The sequence below is a fragment of the Cryptomeria japonica genome, chromosome 2 (genome assembly GCF_030272615.1).
Source record: "Cryptomeria japonica chromosome 2, Sugi_1.0, whole genome shotgun sequence".
Taxonomy (NCBI): domain Eukaryota; kingdom Viridiplantae; phylum Streptophyta; class Pinopsida; order Cupressales; family Cupressaceae; genus Cryptomeria; species Cryptomeria japonica.
The window spans coordinates 394,266,515-394,287,785 of record NC_081406.1 but is presented as its reverse complement, the minus strand read 5'-3'; positions in this window follow the sequence as shown (position 1 = coordinate 394,287,785).

Here is a 21,271-nt window from a genome sequence, read left to right as displayed (position 1 = left end):
TCTACAAAGAATATATCCCATTTATTTGCAATCTCATCTACAATTTCTTTTACCCTTCCAACCATCAGGCTCACTTATCAGTGTCCATTAACAAATACTGATCGGTTAGCTTTAGAAATAAGTTCATCTATCTCTTCTTTAGAATTTACCAGATGTACAACTAAGAGTGCTTCAACTTTCAACTTCTTGTCCAGTTCCATTATAGATAGCCTTTTAGCTTCTAATCTCATGTATAAGTCATTTGGTAACTCATCAACCACTTCTATCAACACTTTCTTGTAAATATTTGTGTAAAATAATACTTTCCTCAATTGTGTTTTTGTTAGAATCATTTGAAGTATTATGCCATTTACTTACATTAGACAAATTACCTTCCTGTGTAATCTCATTCAATAAATCATTTAGTGTGGGGGTAACTAGTGTCTATTTCTTCTTAGGTGTAAGTTTCTTCTTTGGTTCCCTAACTGCCTGCTATTTCTTCCTTAGTTTTCTAATTTTCTTAGGTGAAGGAGAGGGTATCGGTGAGGGTTTTCTCTTCCTTTCTACTCTTTTAAACTCAACAACCTTACCACTATCAGTATCAGAGGATGTTACAACCGATGAAACATGTGCTTCAGGTTGTAGTCCTTCAAGCTCACTGGCTAATATACCACTGATATTCATGACATTTTCTTTGATTTCTTTGACCTTCTTAGAGGCATCTCTTATAAATTTTTCTCTTCTTTTTGTTCTTTTTTGCATGGATATATCACTCTCTATAGTTTCTACATTTCCAAAGAATTTCTTAGATGGCTCTCTCAGTGCATCAAGTAGAGCTTTATCATATGTTTCCAGAACAGATAGGTCTACCTCATAACCCATCTCAGTAACCCAAATAGTTTTAGGGTTTACTGCTTCCATCCAAGTTTCATCTCTCTTAATGACAAAACAAATTTGCTTGTCATATTTGTCAATTATGCTCTGTGGTAGTCTCTCTCTTGCTCTCATCTTAGATTGAAATGTTTTGAAGTAGTGTGTGATGGATTTAACACTGTTAGTGCCCATACCAGTGAAAGAATCTTGTATCTATCTTCCTACCGGGATGTCATAACCAAAATCCTTGTGACCTATGATGGGTATCTCCTTGGTAAAGTACAACATTAGGCATACTAGAAGATTACCAAAACGGAAAGTACCTTTCTTGTCTCCCTTAATCTTCTTTAGGTTGTCAATTAATTCATCCTTAAGCCATTCACACACATCAATCTTAGCATTATTTTTCACCATCTCATATGCACTGTGAATACATAGGCTAGAAACATAATTCAGTCTATTTGCATGAGTTGTTTTGTAACCTAGTACCATATTCACATATCTCACATTTATATCATTAACATCATTCAACCTAAGTGACCTACTATCATATGTGGCTCTGGTTAAATCCATAACTCCTTTGCTAGGTATCTTCTTGGTTTTATCAGGCCTACTATTGGTTGAAGGTAAACTAGTAACTGACTTGATTGCTTCCTTGGTTATCTTGGAAACTAACTCTAACCATATGAATTCTCCATGGACTCTGCTCAATACAATTATGACAACTTCCTTTGGAAATTTGGGAATCTTTAGAATCTTTACAAAATCTAAATTTTCCACAATCTTATGATCAGGTTTAATTACTCCATTTTCATAAGTAATAACCTCATTGAATATCTTCTTCAAATCCTCAGTCCCTAGGTTTTCTATGTTGCAATGTATGTAGATTCTAGGGTCTTTTGCAAATGACACACCTTTCGGTATTTTCAAAAAAGCTCCTACAGAATCATCTTGTTTTGTAATCTCAGGGATAATATTGAATACAGGTCTAGGGCATTTGACATTTTCCACAATAGAAGAGTTCAAAATAAACTCAGGAACAAAAGATGAGGAAGCCATTTCAAAGATAAATACCTCTTAACCAAAATTCTGAATGCCTAAAAATCACTTCGCAACTTCACCTTAGGATGCCCTTGCTCAGTTTCATGCTCTCTGATCATTTGAATGCTTGGTGAGTTCAAAATGAGGGTTTCCCGGTGCTTTATATCCAAAAAAAGGTTCTTAAAACTACATTAAATGCTCTCCAGTTAAGTGAAAACTTAACACATCCGTCAATAAAGATGAAATGTATCTTCTCACTATCAACCGAGGGTAGAATGGATGATTTTCAACTTGCTGCAATACCCCCTAAGGATTATTCCTCAGTTAGATGAAGAATCTCCTGTCAGTGGAGGATCACTCTATTATGCCAGTGCAGAGATAGTTTCATCAGTTTTCTGATCACTCTTCTTAATCTATTGTTTTGAAAATTATTCCTTTACTTCATCTACCTTTTCTTTGCCCTTCAAACTAGATCCTTTGTTGTCCATCAGTGCACTCTTGCTTCTAAAGAATTTTGCAATATGTCCAATCTTGTTGCATGCATAACAAGTTACATTATTCCTCTAAATAGCCTTTCCATATCCTTGACCGGTTTGTGATCTGCATTGATTAGATAAATGCCCAAATCTTCCACAAACATAGTATTTCACATTCATTCTGCAATTTTCTGAATTATGACCAACTGTGTTGCATTTGGAACATTGACCGGTGGATGAGTTTATATTCTGATTATTCCCAAATCTACACTGATTTGCTCTGTGACCATACTTGTTGCTGTTAAAACATTTCCCATTAAATTTATAAGCATTAGGTTGTCTTACCAGTTTGTTCAGATCTTGATTATTTGCAGTACCGGAACTTTCTCCATGTTCAAATCCAAGTTCATTTGTATCTCCATCAAGTTTCTATCTTTTAAGCATGTCATCAAGTTCTCTTGAACTTTTCTTGAATTTGTCTTTGTGTTTATTTGCAGTAACCAACTCATTTTCAAGAATTCCAACTTGTCTCACAAGCTCAACTTTATCATGTTGCATTTGAATCAGATCTATCTTTAGAATATCATTTTCATGACCAAGTCTGAGATTTTTATTTCCAGCATCATTAAGTCTCCTAGTCAAGTCTTCTTCATTCTTCTTTATGTCTTCATTATCCTTACATAACCTCATAGTCACATCTTGCATTCCATTCTTCATATTACTATTTTCTTGTCTTAACTTATTTGCAATGTCTCTAAGAGTTTACTTTTCATCATCATCATTATGCATCTTCTCATGAAGTTCTTTTCTTTTATTTTGTGCTATAACCAGGTTTTATTGAAGTCCTTTAATGAATTCCTTAGGAGTCCTCAGATCATCTTCAAGTTTGATATTCTTCAAATTTTCTCCATCAAAATCTTCAAGAGCTCCTTCCAACTGATTTCTTAAGTTCTCCATCTGTACCGGTGTCAAAATCTCCCTTAAGCTATTAGGATTTTGTAAATAGACGACCAAGCTCTAATACCAATTGTTAGATTCAATGACAGTCCCAAAGACACTGAGACGGGGGTGAATCAATGTCTAACTGGTTAGCAGAATATTTAAACTTATTTATAACTTTGCATCCCAAAATAGTGTACCGGTAAATAAGAATTAATTCAGTAAACAAAAATAATAGAGATACCATAGAAACACACCATAACATAAGATATTTAACGAGCAAACCCGGTGTGGGGAAGACCTCGGTGGGATTTATGACCCACAATATTTACTCACTAGCCAATGAATGAATACTACTTACAATAGGGGCTTACACATGCAAGGAGGCCAACAACCTAGAGCTCACTACTCAATAAAGAGTCACACTGACTACAAAAATGGATTATCAAATCCAATACAATGTACTGCTCAAAACAACATCTCTTATGCCAAGTTTAGTATTGGTTTAAGCTCAGTTTATAACCAAAACCTTTGTTGTCAACTATATCACCTTATACAATAAAAATGTCTCATCACACACTATTCCTCTCTCTCTCATACTCATATCAAAATGACTTATAAGATCTCATACATATATGAGTCATTTACAATATACCATGTCGGCTTACCAAAGATAATTATATTACAATAAAAAAAAGTTCATCCCATGTTGACTGGGGTGCCAATATGCTTTGTTGCCAATGTAATCTGAATGTCGGTGAAGTGCATGCCGGTGCTGGTGTATGAAGTTTTTGATACCGAGCATGTAGAAACCAATTGTCAGTGGCTTCCCAATTGGTTTCCAGATGGTTTCCATCAATGACAACATCAACTATTCTCATAAGAGTGTACAATGCCAACAGTGTAGTGCTATTCAAATAGATCAGCAAACCCTTGTTATTTTCTAACAATTACAACAGCCAAATCCCCTAACCAGGTAAGCTCGAACAAGCTTAGTGTTATTCAAATCCTCTAACTAGGTGGTCCATTAGCTTGGATTTCAAATCCTCTACCGAGGTTACTCCTTACACGGTATTGCTTCTAATAGGGCATTATTGTCAATCCCTTAACTAGGTGGTCCCTAACAGAATCTATTCTTAACAAGACTTTTTGTAAAGATTTAACAGGCTTGGCTCCTAACAGGGTGAACTTTAGAAGAGTTCAGAATAATTGTGGGTATTCATCCCCACCGTGGTTTTTCCCATTTGGGTTTCCACGTCAAAAATATTGTGTCAAATGGTGAATGTTTTTGTGGTTATGTTTACTATGGTTGAATTGCTTAACTGCTAAATCCACTTCAATATGTTATGTTAACTGGAAACAATCTGAAATATGCTTTTACTTATGTCAGTGAAGTATTTGGATGTTTTGGTTTTAAAGGTTTTGTGAGTTTCAGAGATGTTTTACTGTTAATCTATTATAACAGTCAACCAATTTAACTTGTCAGTAATATTGTATTTGAAGTTTAGTGTTGAAACCAGTCAGTTATGAGTTTCCTTTGAGAGGTTGATTTTGAGATTGATGAAAGTTTATATCATTTTTCTATCTACTGATTCACCCCCCCTCTTAGTAGTTAACTAGATCCTTATTCTTTCATCATACCATCAATATGCACCCTTGTCAAGTCATAACAAAATGTTTTTTTCTGTTGAAAGATATAAACCATTAAGTTTTACTGGTATTTAAGGTTTCCCAAACCTTGTTCCTACCAAGGTTAGGGAACATCTACCAAATCTCAATGGGAAAAGCTTAAAATCAGTACGTCAGCACCTGTAGGAGTTTGCTGATTTGATGGGAGATTTTGAGATAAGTCCGGAAGATGTTTTCATGAAGCTTTTTGTTTAATCTCTAAAGGAAGATGCTAGAGATTGGTTTTCATTCTTACCAGCGTGCTTTATATCTTTATGGGATGAACTAAGTGCATCTTTCATGGAAAAGTTTGGTGAAAGAGTTAATTCAAGTTCAGCTATAAAAGGATTCATGGGTATTAGAAGGGAAGAAGATGAGTTGGTCCCTGTTTTCAAAAATCAGATTTGCAGGAACATTGGATGAGATTCCTAGTAGTTATATGCCCAATGATGCAGTATGTTTGGTTGTTTACCTAGCTGCATTTGATGAGGAAATGAGATATTTACTAAGAGGTAAGGATCCTAAAACCTTGAATCGGGCTTATAGGATAGCAATGGACATTGAGAACAACTTGAAATATGGAATCCCTAAGGGTTATCTAGCTACAAGAGTTTTCTACCCTAAGACACCAGATGTTAAAGAAAGGTGCGAGACAAGAGGTGAAGATAGGTGTCAAAGCATTTACATCCCTATTGATCTCAATAACCATGTTATGATTTATGATTCAAACAATAATACGAGTGAAGAGAACTTGTCCCAGACAATGGTTATTCCTCATATTAGTAAAGAAAAGGTTAGTGAAAATTTATGTAACACAACTGGTATAGAGATGGAGGTAATTTCAGTTGCAATACCATGTGATAGAATTATTAGTTATTTTAGCAAGGATGCCATACAAAAGATCCATCTATAGTCTTATGGTTCAGTTGAATCTAGTAGCCTGTATAAAGGATAATTGGAAGGTTATACATCTGATACTTACTGGTGTGCAAAATTTTGATGACATGAGTTCATTCTCCCAAGAATCAGTTATGTATGACGAAGAAAGCCTGAATGATGCCATCCCATTTTTGGTTGATGATGCTATTGAGCTACATAACTCCATGGAATGTTCCAATGAAGAGGGTACGCCTAAGCCTACTTTTATGCCACATGAACTTATCCAGAGTAATGGGTGTGAAGAGTTAGTTTGGGTACGTATGCCTGAAATGAATATTAAAAGTAATGATACACCACATGTCCCATTACAAATAGCTATTCATGCAATGGATCAAATTGTTTTAGCGAGTGTGATTGGAGAAGATAAAGCTCACAAGGGTCAAAATATTCATGATGATCTTGCTAAATCCTATGAGGATCATAACATTGAGTATTTATATTGTAAGGACTATAATGTTGAGAGTTATTCTAACTCAGATTGTGATTCCTTTTTACCTAATTAGAAAGAATGTGAACTTGAGATGGGCAGTGGTTTCAATGAAAATTTTAATGCACTATTTGATGAAGATGTAGATATGGATCAACTAGTGCTTTGCCATAGTATTTTTAAGTAGGGGTTTCATCTGGTTTCTAGTCCTTTGTATGAAGAGATAATTGAGAATCCATACATCTTAAATGTTGACTAAGATGTGATTTCTGACTTGAAGCCGATTAATGAAGTTGAATTTCCCCTATCACTGGTTGTGATGGTAATGATGAAAACATTTTAGACTATTGTGAGCATAGTTTATATGATGAGGGAAGAATTCTTCAAAATAATCAAGGAATTTTATTTGTCATTATTGGTAGTAAGGTGCAAGAAACCAAGGTAGATTTTCTAGTTTCATGCCAGTTAAATGAGTATTTGATTAAAGGAGGCATGAATGATGTCAGGAATAGGGTTAGCTTACAGTTTACAAATGTTTATGTATGTGGTCAGTATGTATACAGTAATATTTCCAAGTTATTGATCACATATATGGATGAGAATTAGACTTTTGATAAGGGCAAATACTAGTGTTTCATTTTTAGTGGCCTTGGGCCATCAATTATAGTCTAACTTTCCAAACTACAGTGTAGGGTGCAGAGAAAAGGAGGTTGACTCTACCGCCCAATGGAGATGTACAAGTTTGTCCAAACTTGTGATGATAGTATGGAAACTAAGATACAATTGAGGGTTGAAGAATTGATGAAATGGAATGGAACTAGAAGAGAAGCTAATACAAAAATACTAAATCTCAAATGCAGGTCATAAACTTATATAAGAAGAAATTGTAAGGATCTTTCAAGCAAAGGTTTTGGTCTTGATGTGGAAGGCTAGATTGGAAGACAAAGGAAAGCATGGTAAGTTTGATTCCATCTGGTTAGACCCACATCTGATTCAAAACAAGTGGGAAGAAAATTTTATTTTCTACTTTCTCCAAGGAATGATAGATGAAATCCTTGAACTCCTTATTCGTGGACAATTCTCAAAATTTTACTTCTTTTAAAGTATTTCTTATCCATGAGCAATAGATTAGCCTTTCTGCATATTAGAGTAGGTTTCCTTTTCTATCTGAGTTGCCCTATCTAAGCAACTTTCCTTCTAGTCTACTCCACCTAAGATTCTGGATCCTTGAATCACCCCTGAGTGATGATCGTCCCCAACCAGAGCCACTGATAGTCCTAAAAATGACTATGCAAAACTTTTAGTCTCACTATCATAGTTTTAGCCATTTTGAATTACTGATGGTCTTTGATTATTTTCCTCAGGGTTTAGGGTTTGAGGTTTATGTATATCCGAGTAGGTCTTTTATTAAAAACCCAAATCTCATTATGTTTCTTCATTACCTTTGTCACTTAAAAGTGAGGGTCATTTTCATCATTAAAAGGACCATGTTTCCTTTCCTAGGCATTATCTCTTGTGTTGGCCTCTTAAATTTTTCTTAAGTCTGTGCTCTTATTCCTATGGTCGAACCCCTTTTATATTTTAGTGGGCGTTGATAAAATTTCCTAAGTCTAGCCTTAATTATTATTGTCAATACCTTTGTGATAACAGTCGTGCCACTAAAGTTTCCTACCATTTGCACATGTTAATGGACGAAGATATTTTAATCTATGATCAAATGATGCTCGGTCTTTAAATTGCTACAGAAAGAAGACACCGTGGCTAGAAAGATAAATATTAAATAGATTTGATGGCCTATGCAGACCCATGAAGGAAGATGTAGGGAAGTTAAGGATTGGGGCATCACGAGATGATGTCACGTGTCCTAGGCAGATCAAGAAAGATCAACAATAGGGTCGCTGACGGAGTTGAGTTGGAAGGTGATTTGGTGATCCTTAGTCAGGCTTTCGACGCACCCACTTGCCATGTTGAAAGGTCAATATCAGATTGACTGATGGTGATTGTATGATGCGCCAGGTTGGATAAGATGTACAATGTAAATTCTAAATGTATTTCAAAAAAAGTGATTAAAATTGCTTGCTTATCACTCGCGTGGGAAAATAAAGGCAGAAAGAACTAAGATTGTCGACATGGGATAAAGGAAGACAAGTTGAGACACATGGACGCTGACTGATTTTTAGAAGACTTGTTCAAAAGGTTTTTTGATGGGTTAAGGTGAATTGGCTAGCAGAGTTGGCAGTTCCTAAGGAATCATCTCAACAAATATTATTGCCATGACAACAAGAAGTTAAGATTTTAGAGGCATAAAGGGATAATGATTATTTTTGAGTTGGCAATAGAGTGATCAAGGGTCTATCAATAGGATCAGAGGATGCATATTGTCAGGGATTCTCAGTAAGGTAAATCAAAGAACTACCTTTGAGAATAATTCAAAAGAGTGATTCATTATCCTCAAAAGGATTCTAAAGCTAAAATTTTGTAGTCAAGGAACAAAAAGATCAGAACAAAATCATTCATGTAAGGTGAGCCTTGTTAGAAAGCAATAGATTGATAGCTTGAAGATGATGATATCCTAGGTTTGATAGGCATGATTTATTGTCTGTAGCTAGCAAGATGAGTAGAAAGCATTGAAAATTGATTTTTCACATGCATGAGGACCACCAAGAAAATTATTTTTTATTATATATATAGCCAGGTGGTGTTTTTCATTGGTAGAAAGAATAGAAACCTCATTATCTTCTAAACAGGTTTCAAAATGACAAAGACAATTTTTTAGCAATATCATGCAGGTAGTTACAATGAGCTCTATGATACCGGATGGAAATCCTTTTTGAGTATGCTTATAGTCAATAGAGCCTTGGAAATGGAGAGGATAGTCATTGGAGGCTTGAAATTCATTTTTCATCTAAAAGAGCCATGCATGACACATCTGTTGATGACTGTTTTGAAACACCCTCCAACAGTCAGGTAGCCAATGTGAACACTCACCACCTCTCCTAAAAAATAACGAGTTTGGGAAAAATCACTACTCCAAGGTCTCTATAGTCGGGTCTAGACAGTTATGGATAGCCCAATGGTTGATATGGTTGTACCTATCAAGGGGCCTACTGGTAAGACTAGATCTTGCTGATTATGGATAACTGCACTTCCTTCCTTTTTTGTATTTTTATGGTTTAAGATTCTCTGGGAAATAAAATGTGAAACATAAAGGGGAACAAGAAAATAACAGTCAAAACCAATAATAACAACTGAATGAACTACTCAATTAGTTCCCTGCAATCCAAGAAATTATCAAATATTATTCAAGTTAGTATTCAACAACGGACCTCCAGGAAACCTGCAAAATCATCAATTTCATAGATTTATTGAAACAAAATAATCAACGATATGAATTATCACAATAATTCGCATACACCACTGGCGAGTGCAATATGATTCATAAAATGATAAACAAAAATATTTAAACCACGTTACTAACTCCAAATAATAGATGTTATCGAATTACACAGAAAAATTTGGTAGAACATAGGCATAGATCAGGCAATCCACAAGCTGCTTCTTATATTGATCTCAATGAATGTATAACAAAACTAACTCAAACTTAATCTGCAAAATATTCTAAAATCTCTATGTGGGCCACAAATAATAAATTTGGGGACCCTTACAAATGAATCCAACTTGTCAATTTATAGAAGTTATTTACCCTACTATCTAGGAAATAACCCTACCCTAAATTAAGAACTAAAACTAGGAGTCATAGTTAACTTGGAAGTTTCTGCCTTGACACTCCACTTAACAACTATGAAATGGGGGTTGCATGAGCACTACGAAGACCCTGCTAGGTGAGCCACATTTTTGTAATCATGCAGAATTTCTCTCAAAATTGGAACTTGAGTAGGAGCTATAGCTAAAAATACAAGATTAAGGATTTATGAAATAGCTTTGCCATCTTTAGCAATTATGCGCTTATCCCTTATTTCTTGGTAAACACTCTATAATTATCAACTATACATGCAACTGCTTGAACTGGAGGATTAGCTACATGATTAACTTTGCATGCATTCTCCCTTCCTCTAACTCCTTCACCGTGTCTGCCACCTCCTGACACTGAGTAATTAGATATATGTACCTGTCCATAAGGGTGACATCAAATTGGGCTGTGGGTCCTAGGTGTTGCACCTCATATGAATCCCACCTATACAAAACTTGTTGCTGCTCCATTATTCCCGTATCAACTAATCTCTGTCATATCCTTGATATATAATGCTAAAGTATTTCAATCTTCAACTTCAAAATGTATACATAGGACTATAAGTTTTCATAGTTGTCACCTCCTAATAGGTCTTCCTTCATTACTGTCTCTTCCCCTAGCTGCAATATCTTTTTCAAAATTTGATACTATTTATTGAAAATGTTGGACTTCGGTTCCCATTGCGTAGAACAGGAAGCCAAATTTGTGCCTACCTGTACCACCTTATGATATATCTCTATCGTACTTTGCAAGAACAACCTAATCTTAGCTACATTCATTTGGGTCCATGATTTGGCTGCAGCAGCCACTCGTCTCACCTCCACCAGTGCCTTTACTTCTCCCTCTGGTAGCGATGAGGTTGAAGGTAGGTCATCAACTCTATAGGAGTCTAGAGGTTTGCTCATTTCAATCAGGAGCTTCTTGTATTGCCCTAGTTGTGCTTTGAGATCCATATTTGAAGTATGCTCGTTTTCTACACACCCCATAACAACAATTGTGGCTAGCTCTAGAGTATCTAACTCTCCCCACTTGGTTTGTTTACCAAATTTTACCTAGGATATTTGATACTTGGGAGAAGCCTGGCCCTCAACTTGGAGTGGAACTGCCACATCTGCAATCACTTCATCGGAGTCCATTTTTGATAAATGATGAACGATTTTTAGCTTCTTAACCTTTGGTGGCTCCTTAGTGACCTTGGGAGACTCTGCTTTTCTCTTTTTCTTCTCAAAAGTGAACTCAAGCCATTGTGGTATATTTTCATCCTTGTCACCTTGATGTGCTACTAATTTGGTAGATATAACCTTGATGCGATATTTTTGTTTGCCTAGGATCCTGAGGTGAGGTAACTTGGCGAGCTAGATTGATTTGGAGAGCCTATTGCTTATGTAATTCACTCAATTTTCCACTGACCTCTTCATTGAATGTCATCTCTTCCTCATCTACCTCTATTCCAACCTACGTGGCTTCTATGTCCTTGAGGAGGTCCTCTTGATCTTGAGGGGTTAGAATTAATCTTTCATTCAATAGGTCCTCTGCCTCGTCCCCTTCTTTCTCACCTTCCAATGGCCATTGTTGCTCAAGATCTTCTTCTTCTTGATCTAAATCTGACTCAATTTTTCAAACTTTTACTTCTTCAGTGGGAGACCTAAAGCCTTGCACTCCAGGCTGCCTTGTGGGAATATTAGCTTGTGGTGGTACAGGGGCATAAGTGCTTGGACCATGTGTCGCCTCTGTTGAAGGTGACTGAGTAGGTATATCCTTAGTAATTTATATATCTTCCTCTTTCTCTTGGGTACCCTCTCCTGTAGTTTACCCTATAGCTATCCTCAGTGGGAGAACTTTGGCAAGTGGTACTACTCACAATCCATCGGTCACTCCTAGGTCGGTTGCCTTCTTTAACAATTCAGACTTCCTCATCTTTTCTTGGAGTTTCTTGATTAAGTCCTCAGTACTTTCTTGAGGTTTGTCCTCCTCACCTGGATTGGTGGAGGTATTTTTCCTTGAGGATGACCTTGTCTTCTGGGCATACTCCTTATTGCCCCTTGATTGAGGTACCCCTGAAGTGGATTCCTTCTATTTTGCATTTGTGATGATGGGCCTTACCCTGTGGCCTAACCATTGCTTGGTCCTATTGTTGACTACTTGGGAGATCTTTTCCATATTTGTGTCTTCACTTGCAAGCCATTTTATTGAGGAGAGGGGCCTTTTATCTATCCCGGATTCCTTATAAACTGGATCAAGTAAGTCACCATCATCCCTAAGGTCTTTAGGGAGGTTAGTCTCAATTTTCAAATCTCTTACCTATGGCACATATAACCTATATAGCTCTTCTCCCTAACCTCAAAACTATCTTGTAGGTTGGCCCAAAAGTCCTCCAATCTAGGCTTGTGCCCCTCATATGCCTTAGGCATAGCTTGTTTAAGTTTCCCGTAGGGATCATAAAACTCCATAGCATGATCATACTCCTTCAAGTTCAAATCTTGAAGCTCTTGTTATGCTAATTTGGCCAGTTGTATCTTAGAACATGCAAAGTACCCAATAGCTACTGAGAAATCGATACCTGCTTTGTGTTTTGATGACAAAAGTGACTAGAGGCCCACAAGCTGCCTTACATATTCTAGCAAAATTACCCTATCATCGCAATATAGAGGCAGTAACATTGGGTTCCCTATGAATCCACTAACCTTTATGTAAGTAGAGCATGGGTTTTGGATAAACCAACATTCCCACTCTCGGATGATAGCCATGGCCTCTCGGATAATCCGATATCCTGCATCTCCTGTCAATTTGATTATTATTGGGAAAATGAAGGTATCATTAACTCTCTTGAAATGAGCCTTTGCATTGGCTAGAGTGAGTTGGGAATAATACTCCCATACCTTCATTTGTCCTTCCTCCTCTCCAAATTTACCTTCTACTTTGTAGACCTGGAAACTTTCTAGCTCTAGCAGCTACCCAGACAACATATGATGTGAAAAAGAACTTTTGGGTCTGCTGAACTTCTTTCCTCTGCTTGCAGATATTGTCAGAGAGGATCTACGGTCAATCAAAGTATTGTTTCCCTATTAAAATAGTACTTATGATTTGGAACATCCAAGGATGAAAATGCTTGCAATCTATCTTGCCAAAGGCCTTGCTAAGCATAATGATTAGCCCTCTTTGAGGCTCTATAAAATATGCCCTTAGGATCTCTGTTGCCTTGAGACCTATCTTTCTTTCTTCTTCCAACCAGTTCATATTCATGTGCCTCTTACTGGCTAATATTTTGTCATTCCATGCCTTTAAGGCCTCTTCTTCAGTTAACAAAAATATCTCCTCCCTGGTTGGGATACCGAAAATGAACCTAGGCATGTCTAGAGACAAGTCTATGATTGTTTTTCCTTGTGCATCTGTGCACTTTCTATTCTCTTGGTTATAAAATGTGGAAATGATTATTATGAACTCCAATGTCTACAATGACTATGGAAAGGTAGTAGTTTCAACTAAGCTCGATCTCTTTGATTCTCCTATGGAAGGCCTCCAAACTAGGTTTATCCAATTGAGCCTTAATATCCTCAATTTCTATATGGTCAATTTCGGTATCGATGACCCATCTGACTTGATCTTGTAGCTTTGAAACATAGACCTATCCTTGATAATGGTATTTCATGGTGGATGAGAGTCTACCAATTTCTTTAGCTCTTTTGTTGAAGGATGAGTCCATCTAACCACTTGAACCTGCAAGAAGAACAAAAATCCTCAGTCTTTGATAATAAGCATAAAAGTTGATTTACTTCGGGACTTCGGGGTAGGCATAAGTGAAGAAGGCCCAGAACTCCAGGGTTCTGGGGTTAAGTTGAATGGCAGCCACTAGGAACTCAGGGGGACTGGGGTTAGGTTGAATGACAGTCACCCAAAACTCTGAGGGTCTAGGGTTCCGGGGTTAGGTTGAACGGCAACGGCCTGGAACTCCGGGAGTCCAGGGTTCCAGGGTTAGGTTGAACAGAAGCCGCTCAGAACTCTGGGGGTCCAGGTTTGTGGGGTTAGGTTGAACGGTAGCCACTCAGAACTCTAGGGGTCTGGGGTTCCGGGGTTAGATTGAACGACAGCCACCAGGAACTCCGGCGGTCCAGGTTTCTGGGGTTAGGTTGAATGGTAGCCACCCGAAACTCTGGGGGTTTGGGGTTCCTGGGTTAGGTTGAATAGGAGCCGCTTGGAACTCTGAGGGTCCATGGTTTTGGGGTTAAGTTGAATGAAAGTCACCAGAACTTTGGGGTTCCAGGGTTAGGTCAAGCCAGCTACCCGGAACTTTGGGGGTCCAGTTGAAAAACTAGAGCACGCAAACAAAAAAAGAAAAAGAAAACAAACAACAACCAAAACAAAATGAGGAGGAAAGAAAAACTAAACCGCAAACCACCAAAATGAGCAAGAAAAATCACCAACCTAGTGAATCAAAATGCCCAAAAATGCCAAGGAAAGCTCAGAAGTCCAGAGGTTTGCGGCTTAGAGGTAGGGAGGAGGAGCTCTGAATTCACAAATGAACTTTAAAAGTCCATTATCCCTATTTATAGCTCATCCAAACATCGGCCGTACGAATGCTTTAAACACAACATCAGGACTCCGAGGTCCCGAGGTTCCAATCTTGACATGAGAAAAGGAACACCACACCCTAGAATTCTGGGGGTCTGGGGTTTTGAAACAAGGAAAAGGAGGCTCCACCTCGAGACTTCGGGACTCTGGAGTTTCGAGGCAGAAGACACAAAACCTTGGGCTTCAGGATTCTAGAGTTCTGAGGTCAAAACCAAAGAAAAGAAAAAGGGACCTCAGGATTCCGGGACTCCAGAGTTCAGAGGTTAAATAAAGAACAAAGAGACCTCGGGACTCTAGAGTTCTGAGGTCAAAACCCCAAAAAGAACAAAGAGACCTCAAGACTCCGGGACTCCGGAGTTCCGAGGTCAAAAACCAAAAAAAGAACAAAGGGACCTCGGGACTCCAGAGTTCTGAGGTCAAAAAGGTAGAAAGAAAGAAAGAAGAAACAAATAAGGGGATGCAAATTTTGATGCAAGGAGACTAAAGGGAAAATAGATATGCAAGGCATAACAAATGGTGACTATCTGGGAAAAAAGACTATAGGCAATTTAGAACTTCAGAATCTATGATTAACCCGACACCTAAGGCTATTATCATTAACTCTTAAGTGTGTGTGTATGATTTGTTACTCCATCATTTCAACATTGCAGATAATCAAAGGAAACTGTTGGTATTTTGGTATGGTTTTATCATTGATGTCAACACCTACTAAACACTTATCAACTCTGGGACTTTGGAGAATTAGCAACATTCACCGGCAAGCAAGTGACTCACGCACAGTCACCAGTATCTGGTACACCGACAAGATATAATGATCACCAGCACTTGGAATGATATGGAAAATACTTGGTAATGTCGAAGACATCGTGTGGACACTTTGTCCTGGAGTTTTGTTTATTGGTATATTCATATTTGCATATTTTTTGTTATCGACAAATAGGTCCAGGGTTACACCGACAGGTTTATCTTTTCCAGATTAGCACGGCATGCTATGGAGATGATTAATTATTGTTGTAAATGCAATAAGCCGACATGTTCAATTGGTTATTGCATTGGATATTGTATTGTTTGTAAAATGTTTTTATTGTAATATCTTGTAGAGCCGACCTACTAAAATTGGTCTTAGGTTATGGTGTAAATGTAAGATCTTATTTGTAAGATCAAATGTGGAATGCGAAAAAAGGATTGTGTGAAGGTATATGTGAGAATAAGAAGAGCTATACACGCAGACATCATTTGAAGATTGAAGAAGGGTTTTTGTGAAGACAATTAGAACTACACCGGTACTAAATCCAACATATGAAGATGCTATTTTGTGTAGTACATTCTTATTGGATTTAACCATCCAACTATAGTAAGTGTGACTCCCATTTTGTGATTGAGTAGTGAGCTCTAGGCGCTTGGCCTTTCTGCATGTGCAGACCCCATTTATGTACACTTACTATCTATAGTAGTATCATCTGATTGTGGGTAAGGTTTCCCACTGTGGTTTTTCCCCTTATAGGGTTTCCATGTACAAAAAATGGTGTTATGTGTTGTGGATGACTCTATCTTTATGTTTCATGCACTAATCCTTATCGGTATAGCAATTAACTGTTAAAATTGTCTACCGGCATATTAAACTGGTTTACCGGTATTAAGCATTAAGTTGGTTAAGTTGTTTTTCATTTGAATTTATTTGACAACTAATTCACCCTCCTTCTTAGTTGCCTCTAGGACCTAAAAATTGGTATTAGAGCTTAGTCCTCTTTTGCAAAAGTTTAACAGCTTGAGGAGATCCAATGTCTACTAACTATTTCAAGAAGGATAGTCCTAAACTTGATGGAACCAACTATCGTATATGGAAGATCAGAATGGAGACACATCTAAATTACATTGGAAAGGACATCTGGGATGTTACAAAGAATGGTTATACTGCAACTGTACAAGGTCAGCCTAGTCCAGCTAACTTGACTAAAGATGAAGAAAATGATTGCAAAGCAAGAGAAGCACTTTTCAGTGCATTATCAGATCAACAAATCATGGGACTATCAGATAGGTCTACTGCTAAAGCTATTTGGGATCATTTAGAAACACTAAATGAAGGAGATTCCATAGTCAAAATTGAAAAACTCGAAAGCTTTTGGGTTAGGTATGAACATCTAAAAGTGGAAGAAGATGAAAGGATTTCTGCTTTTATGGAAAGAGTAAATGAAATTGTTTTGGGTATTAAATGTTGTGGAGGAACCTTAAGTGAAGATGAAATTGTTTCAAAAGTATTAAGAGGATTGCCACCAACATATAAAATGAAAGTCATTACTATAAATTAGTTAAGGACAATGCCTAATACATCAGTTACTAGGGATACATTGATTGGGAAACTTTCATCTTTTGAAATTGAAGAATTTGGTCCTGTTGCTACTATAAAGATAGATTTGGCCTTTAAAGCATCAACATCATCTGCTCCATCATTTGAAAAATCTGATTGGAAAGCCTTTTATGCAAGAGAACTTGAAGAAAGCAGGAAAGAAAATGAAGAACTTGAAGAACTTGAAGCACTATTTGCAAGGAAATGCCTAAAGGTCCAGTTGGAAGTAAGTATGAAGGTAAAGCACCCTTTAAATGTTTTAACTGCAATAAGATTGGTCATATGGCTTCAAGATGCCCTGATAGACATGCTAGACTAAGAGAAGAAGCTAGAAGAACATACAAGCCTAACCCTGAATATCAGAGATACAGATTTAAGAAAAATAAAGACAAATCTTGTTACATTGCTAATGAAGGTCTGACTGATGATTCTGAAGAGGATCCAACAGACAATGGATGGGTTTTTGTTGCTATAACAAAAGATCAACCGACACCTACTGCTCAACCGGTAGAATAGGCCCTGGCAGATAAAGTTGAAGTAAAGGATGAATGGATCATTGATTCAGGATGCTCACATCATATGACAGGAGACAAAGGTAAATTCTTGAACTTTCAAGAATACAATGGAGGCTTAGTGAGATTTGGAGATGACAAAGCTTTCTCAATCAAAGGTAAGGGTACAATATCTCTTGATGGTAAGCATGACACTGACAATGTTTACTATGTTGAAGGATTAAAGCATAATCTTTTGAGTGTTGGTCAATTAGTTGAGAAAGGATTTCAGTTACAATTCAAAAATGGAAAATGCAAAATCATGAACAAAACTAGTTTGGAAATTGCAACCAGTAATCAAACTAGAGCTAATATCTTTCATTTGAATAACAAAAGACATGCTTGATTGCACATATAGATGAAAGTTGGTTATGACATAAGAGACTATGTCATGTAAACTTTAATTGCATGGTGAAGATCAGTACTACTAAGGCAGTTAGAGATTTACCTAAAATTGTCAAACCTCAGAATACAGTATGTAAGGAATGTCAATTTGGAAAACAAGTTAGAGCTAGTTTCAAAAGTATTCCAAAAAAATCCAATAATGCTCTTGATTTGATTCACACTGATTTATGTGGTCCAGCTAGAACTAAAAGCTTACAAGGTGATAGATATTTCATGCTAATCATTGATGATTACTCTAGAATGTGTTGGGTTACTTTTCTTAGAGAAAAATTAGAAGCATTTGGAAAGTTTAAACTATTCAAAGAAATGGTTGAAAATAAAACTGGTAAGAAAATCAAATGTCTAAGATCAGATCAAGAAGGAGAATTTACATCTAAAGAATTTAATACATTTTGTGAAGTGAATGGAATCAAAAGATAGCTATTAGCACCTCAGACACCACAGCAGAATGGAGTTGTTGAAAGGAAAAACATAACTATCTTGGATGCAGCAAGAAGTATTTTATCAGAAGAAAACCTACCACATGTATATTGGAGAGAAGCAGTCAGTACAACCGTCTATACATTCAACAAAGTTCACATCAAAGGTGAAACCGGTAAGACCCCTCATGAACTATGGTTTGGTAATACTCCTACTCTTAAGTATTTTAGAATTTTTGGAAGTAAATGTTATATCAAAAGAGATGAGTATATTGGAAAATTTGATCCTAGAAGTGATGAAGGAATATTTCTTAGTTATTCATCTAAGAGCAAGGCATATAGATGTTTTAACAAAAGATTGCAGAAAATTGTTGAAAGTACAAATGTAAAGATTGATGAACAATTCAGAGGAACTTCAAGGTATATAGACTCTGAACTGGCAACAAAAATTTTGGCAAATGAACCTACTCTAAATCCACCGGTATAGAATGAAGATCCATTTACCCCGATATCATTTGAGGATTCCACAATAACTGAGGAACTGCAGCAAACAAAGACACCCCGGTATGTAAGTCTGAATCATTCTGAAGATCAGAAAATTGGAAACAAGTTTAAAGGAGTTATGACAAGAGGAATATTGGCAAATGAAGAGGTATGTCTTATTTCTCAAATTGAACCATCATCTATTAATGAGGCATGTGAAGATAAATTTTGGATTAAAGCTATGGAAGAAGAATTAGAACAAATTGAGAAAAATAACACTTGGACATTAGTTCCTCGGCCTAAAGATAAAAATGTAATTGGAACCAAATGGGTATTCAGAAACAAGCTTAATGAAGATGGTAAGGTTGTCAGAAATAAAGCAAGACTAGTGTGTAAGGGATATTCTCAGAAGGAAGGAGTTGATTACAATGAAACCTTTGCACCGGTAGCTAGAATTGAGGTAGTCAGATTATTTTTGGCTTTTGCAGCACACAAGAACTACAAAGTTTATCAAATGGATATTAAATGTGCATTTTTTAATGGAGATCTTGAAGAGGAAGTCTAGATTGAACAACCTAATGGATTTTCTTTGACAGATGACAATGATATGGTTTGCAGGTTAAGAAAAGCTCTATATAGATTGAAACAAGCTCCAAGAGCTTGGTATGCAAGATTGGATAAGTATCTTTTGAAGATTGGTTTTACTAAAGGAAATGTAGACAACAATTTATATTATAAAGTAACTAATGATGACATCTTGATTGTAGAAGTATTTGTTGATGATATAATCTTTGGAGGAGAAGATGGATTATGTAAAGAATTTTCTATTAAAATGCAGCAAGAATTTGAAATGTCTATGATTGGAGAAATAAAATTATTTTTAGGATTGCAGATTTCATAGACTAATAAAGGTATATTCTTGAGTCAATCCAAGTACTTAAAAGAGTTACTAAAGAAATTTGGGATGGAGAACTCTAAACCGGTAAGCACACCTATGACAACAAATGACAAATTATCAAAAAGGGATGAATCTACACCTATTAATCCAACTAGATACAAATCTATGATAGGAGGATTACTGTATTTGACACAAACCAGACCTGATATTATGAATGTAGTGTGTATTGTCTCAAGATTTCAAAGTAATCCTAGAGAAAATCATGAATCAGCAGTAAAAAGGATTTTTCGGTACTTACAAGGCACTATAAATCTTGGATTATGGTATCCTAGAGATGAAAACTTTGAATTATGTGCATACACAGATGCAAATTGGGCAGGAGATGTGGATGATAGAAAAAGCACCACCGGCGAAGCATTCTTTCTTGGAAACAGACTAGTTTTTTGGTTGAGTAAGAAACAAAGTTGTACATCTTTATCAATAGCAGAATCAGAATATGTTGCAGCAACAACTAACTGTACAAAGGTACTATGGCTTAAGAAAATGTTGAAAGACATAAAGGTAAAATGCAAGGAACCTATTACTATCTATTGTGACAACACTGCAGCAATTGATATATCTGAAAATCTGGTATTACATTCTAAAACCAAACATGTTTCTATCAAACTAAATTTTCTAAGGGAAAAAGTTGAAGCAAAGGAAATAAAACTAGTTTATGTGAATACTAAAGAGCAGATTGTAGATATCTTTACTAAACCTCTGCCTAAGGAGACTTTTGAATATCTCAGAGATCAGCTTGGAGTCATACCCCCACCGGTAGAGACTTAGGAAGTTGATGATTGTCATCAACCAACAGAATTAATAGACAAATCTTTTTTCTGGCTTTGATGGGAAGCTACTTCTCAAGGGGAGTAGTTGCTATACTAAATTGATTGGTTTTTTATATATGAACTTGGTTTTGTTGTAACTTTGGTATTTGATGTCAAAGGGGGAGAGATTGGTATGGAAAAACTTTGAAAAACACAAGGAAAACACATGTTGCTCCCAGGGGGAGAGATTGTTGTTTGGGAGAGATTATTACTCTCTGTACATCTCTTTTTGGAGATTGTTGGTTTTTGGTATTTGGCATTTCTATTTTGGCACTTTGATGGTTTTTCCATCTTGTGTTGCCATCAATGCAAAGGGGGAGATTGTTGGTATTTTAGTATGGTTTTATCATTGATGTCAACACCTACTAAACACTTATCAACTCTGGCACTTTGGAGAATTAGCAACATTCACCGGCAAGCAAGTGACTCATGCACAGTCACCAGTATCTAGTACACCAGCAAGATATAATGATCACCAACACTTGGAATGATATGGAAAACACTTGGTAATGTTGAAGACATCGTGTGGACACTTCGTCCTGGAGTTTTGTTTATTGGTATATTCATATTTGCATATTTGTTGTTACCGGCAAATAGGTCCAGGGTTACACCGGCAAGTTTATCTTCTCCAGATCAG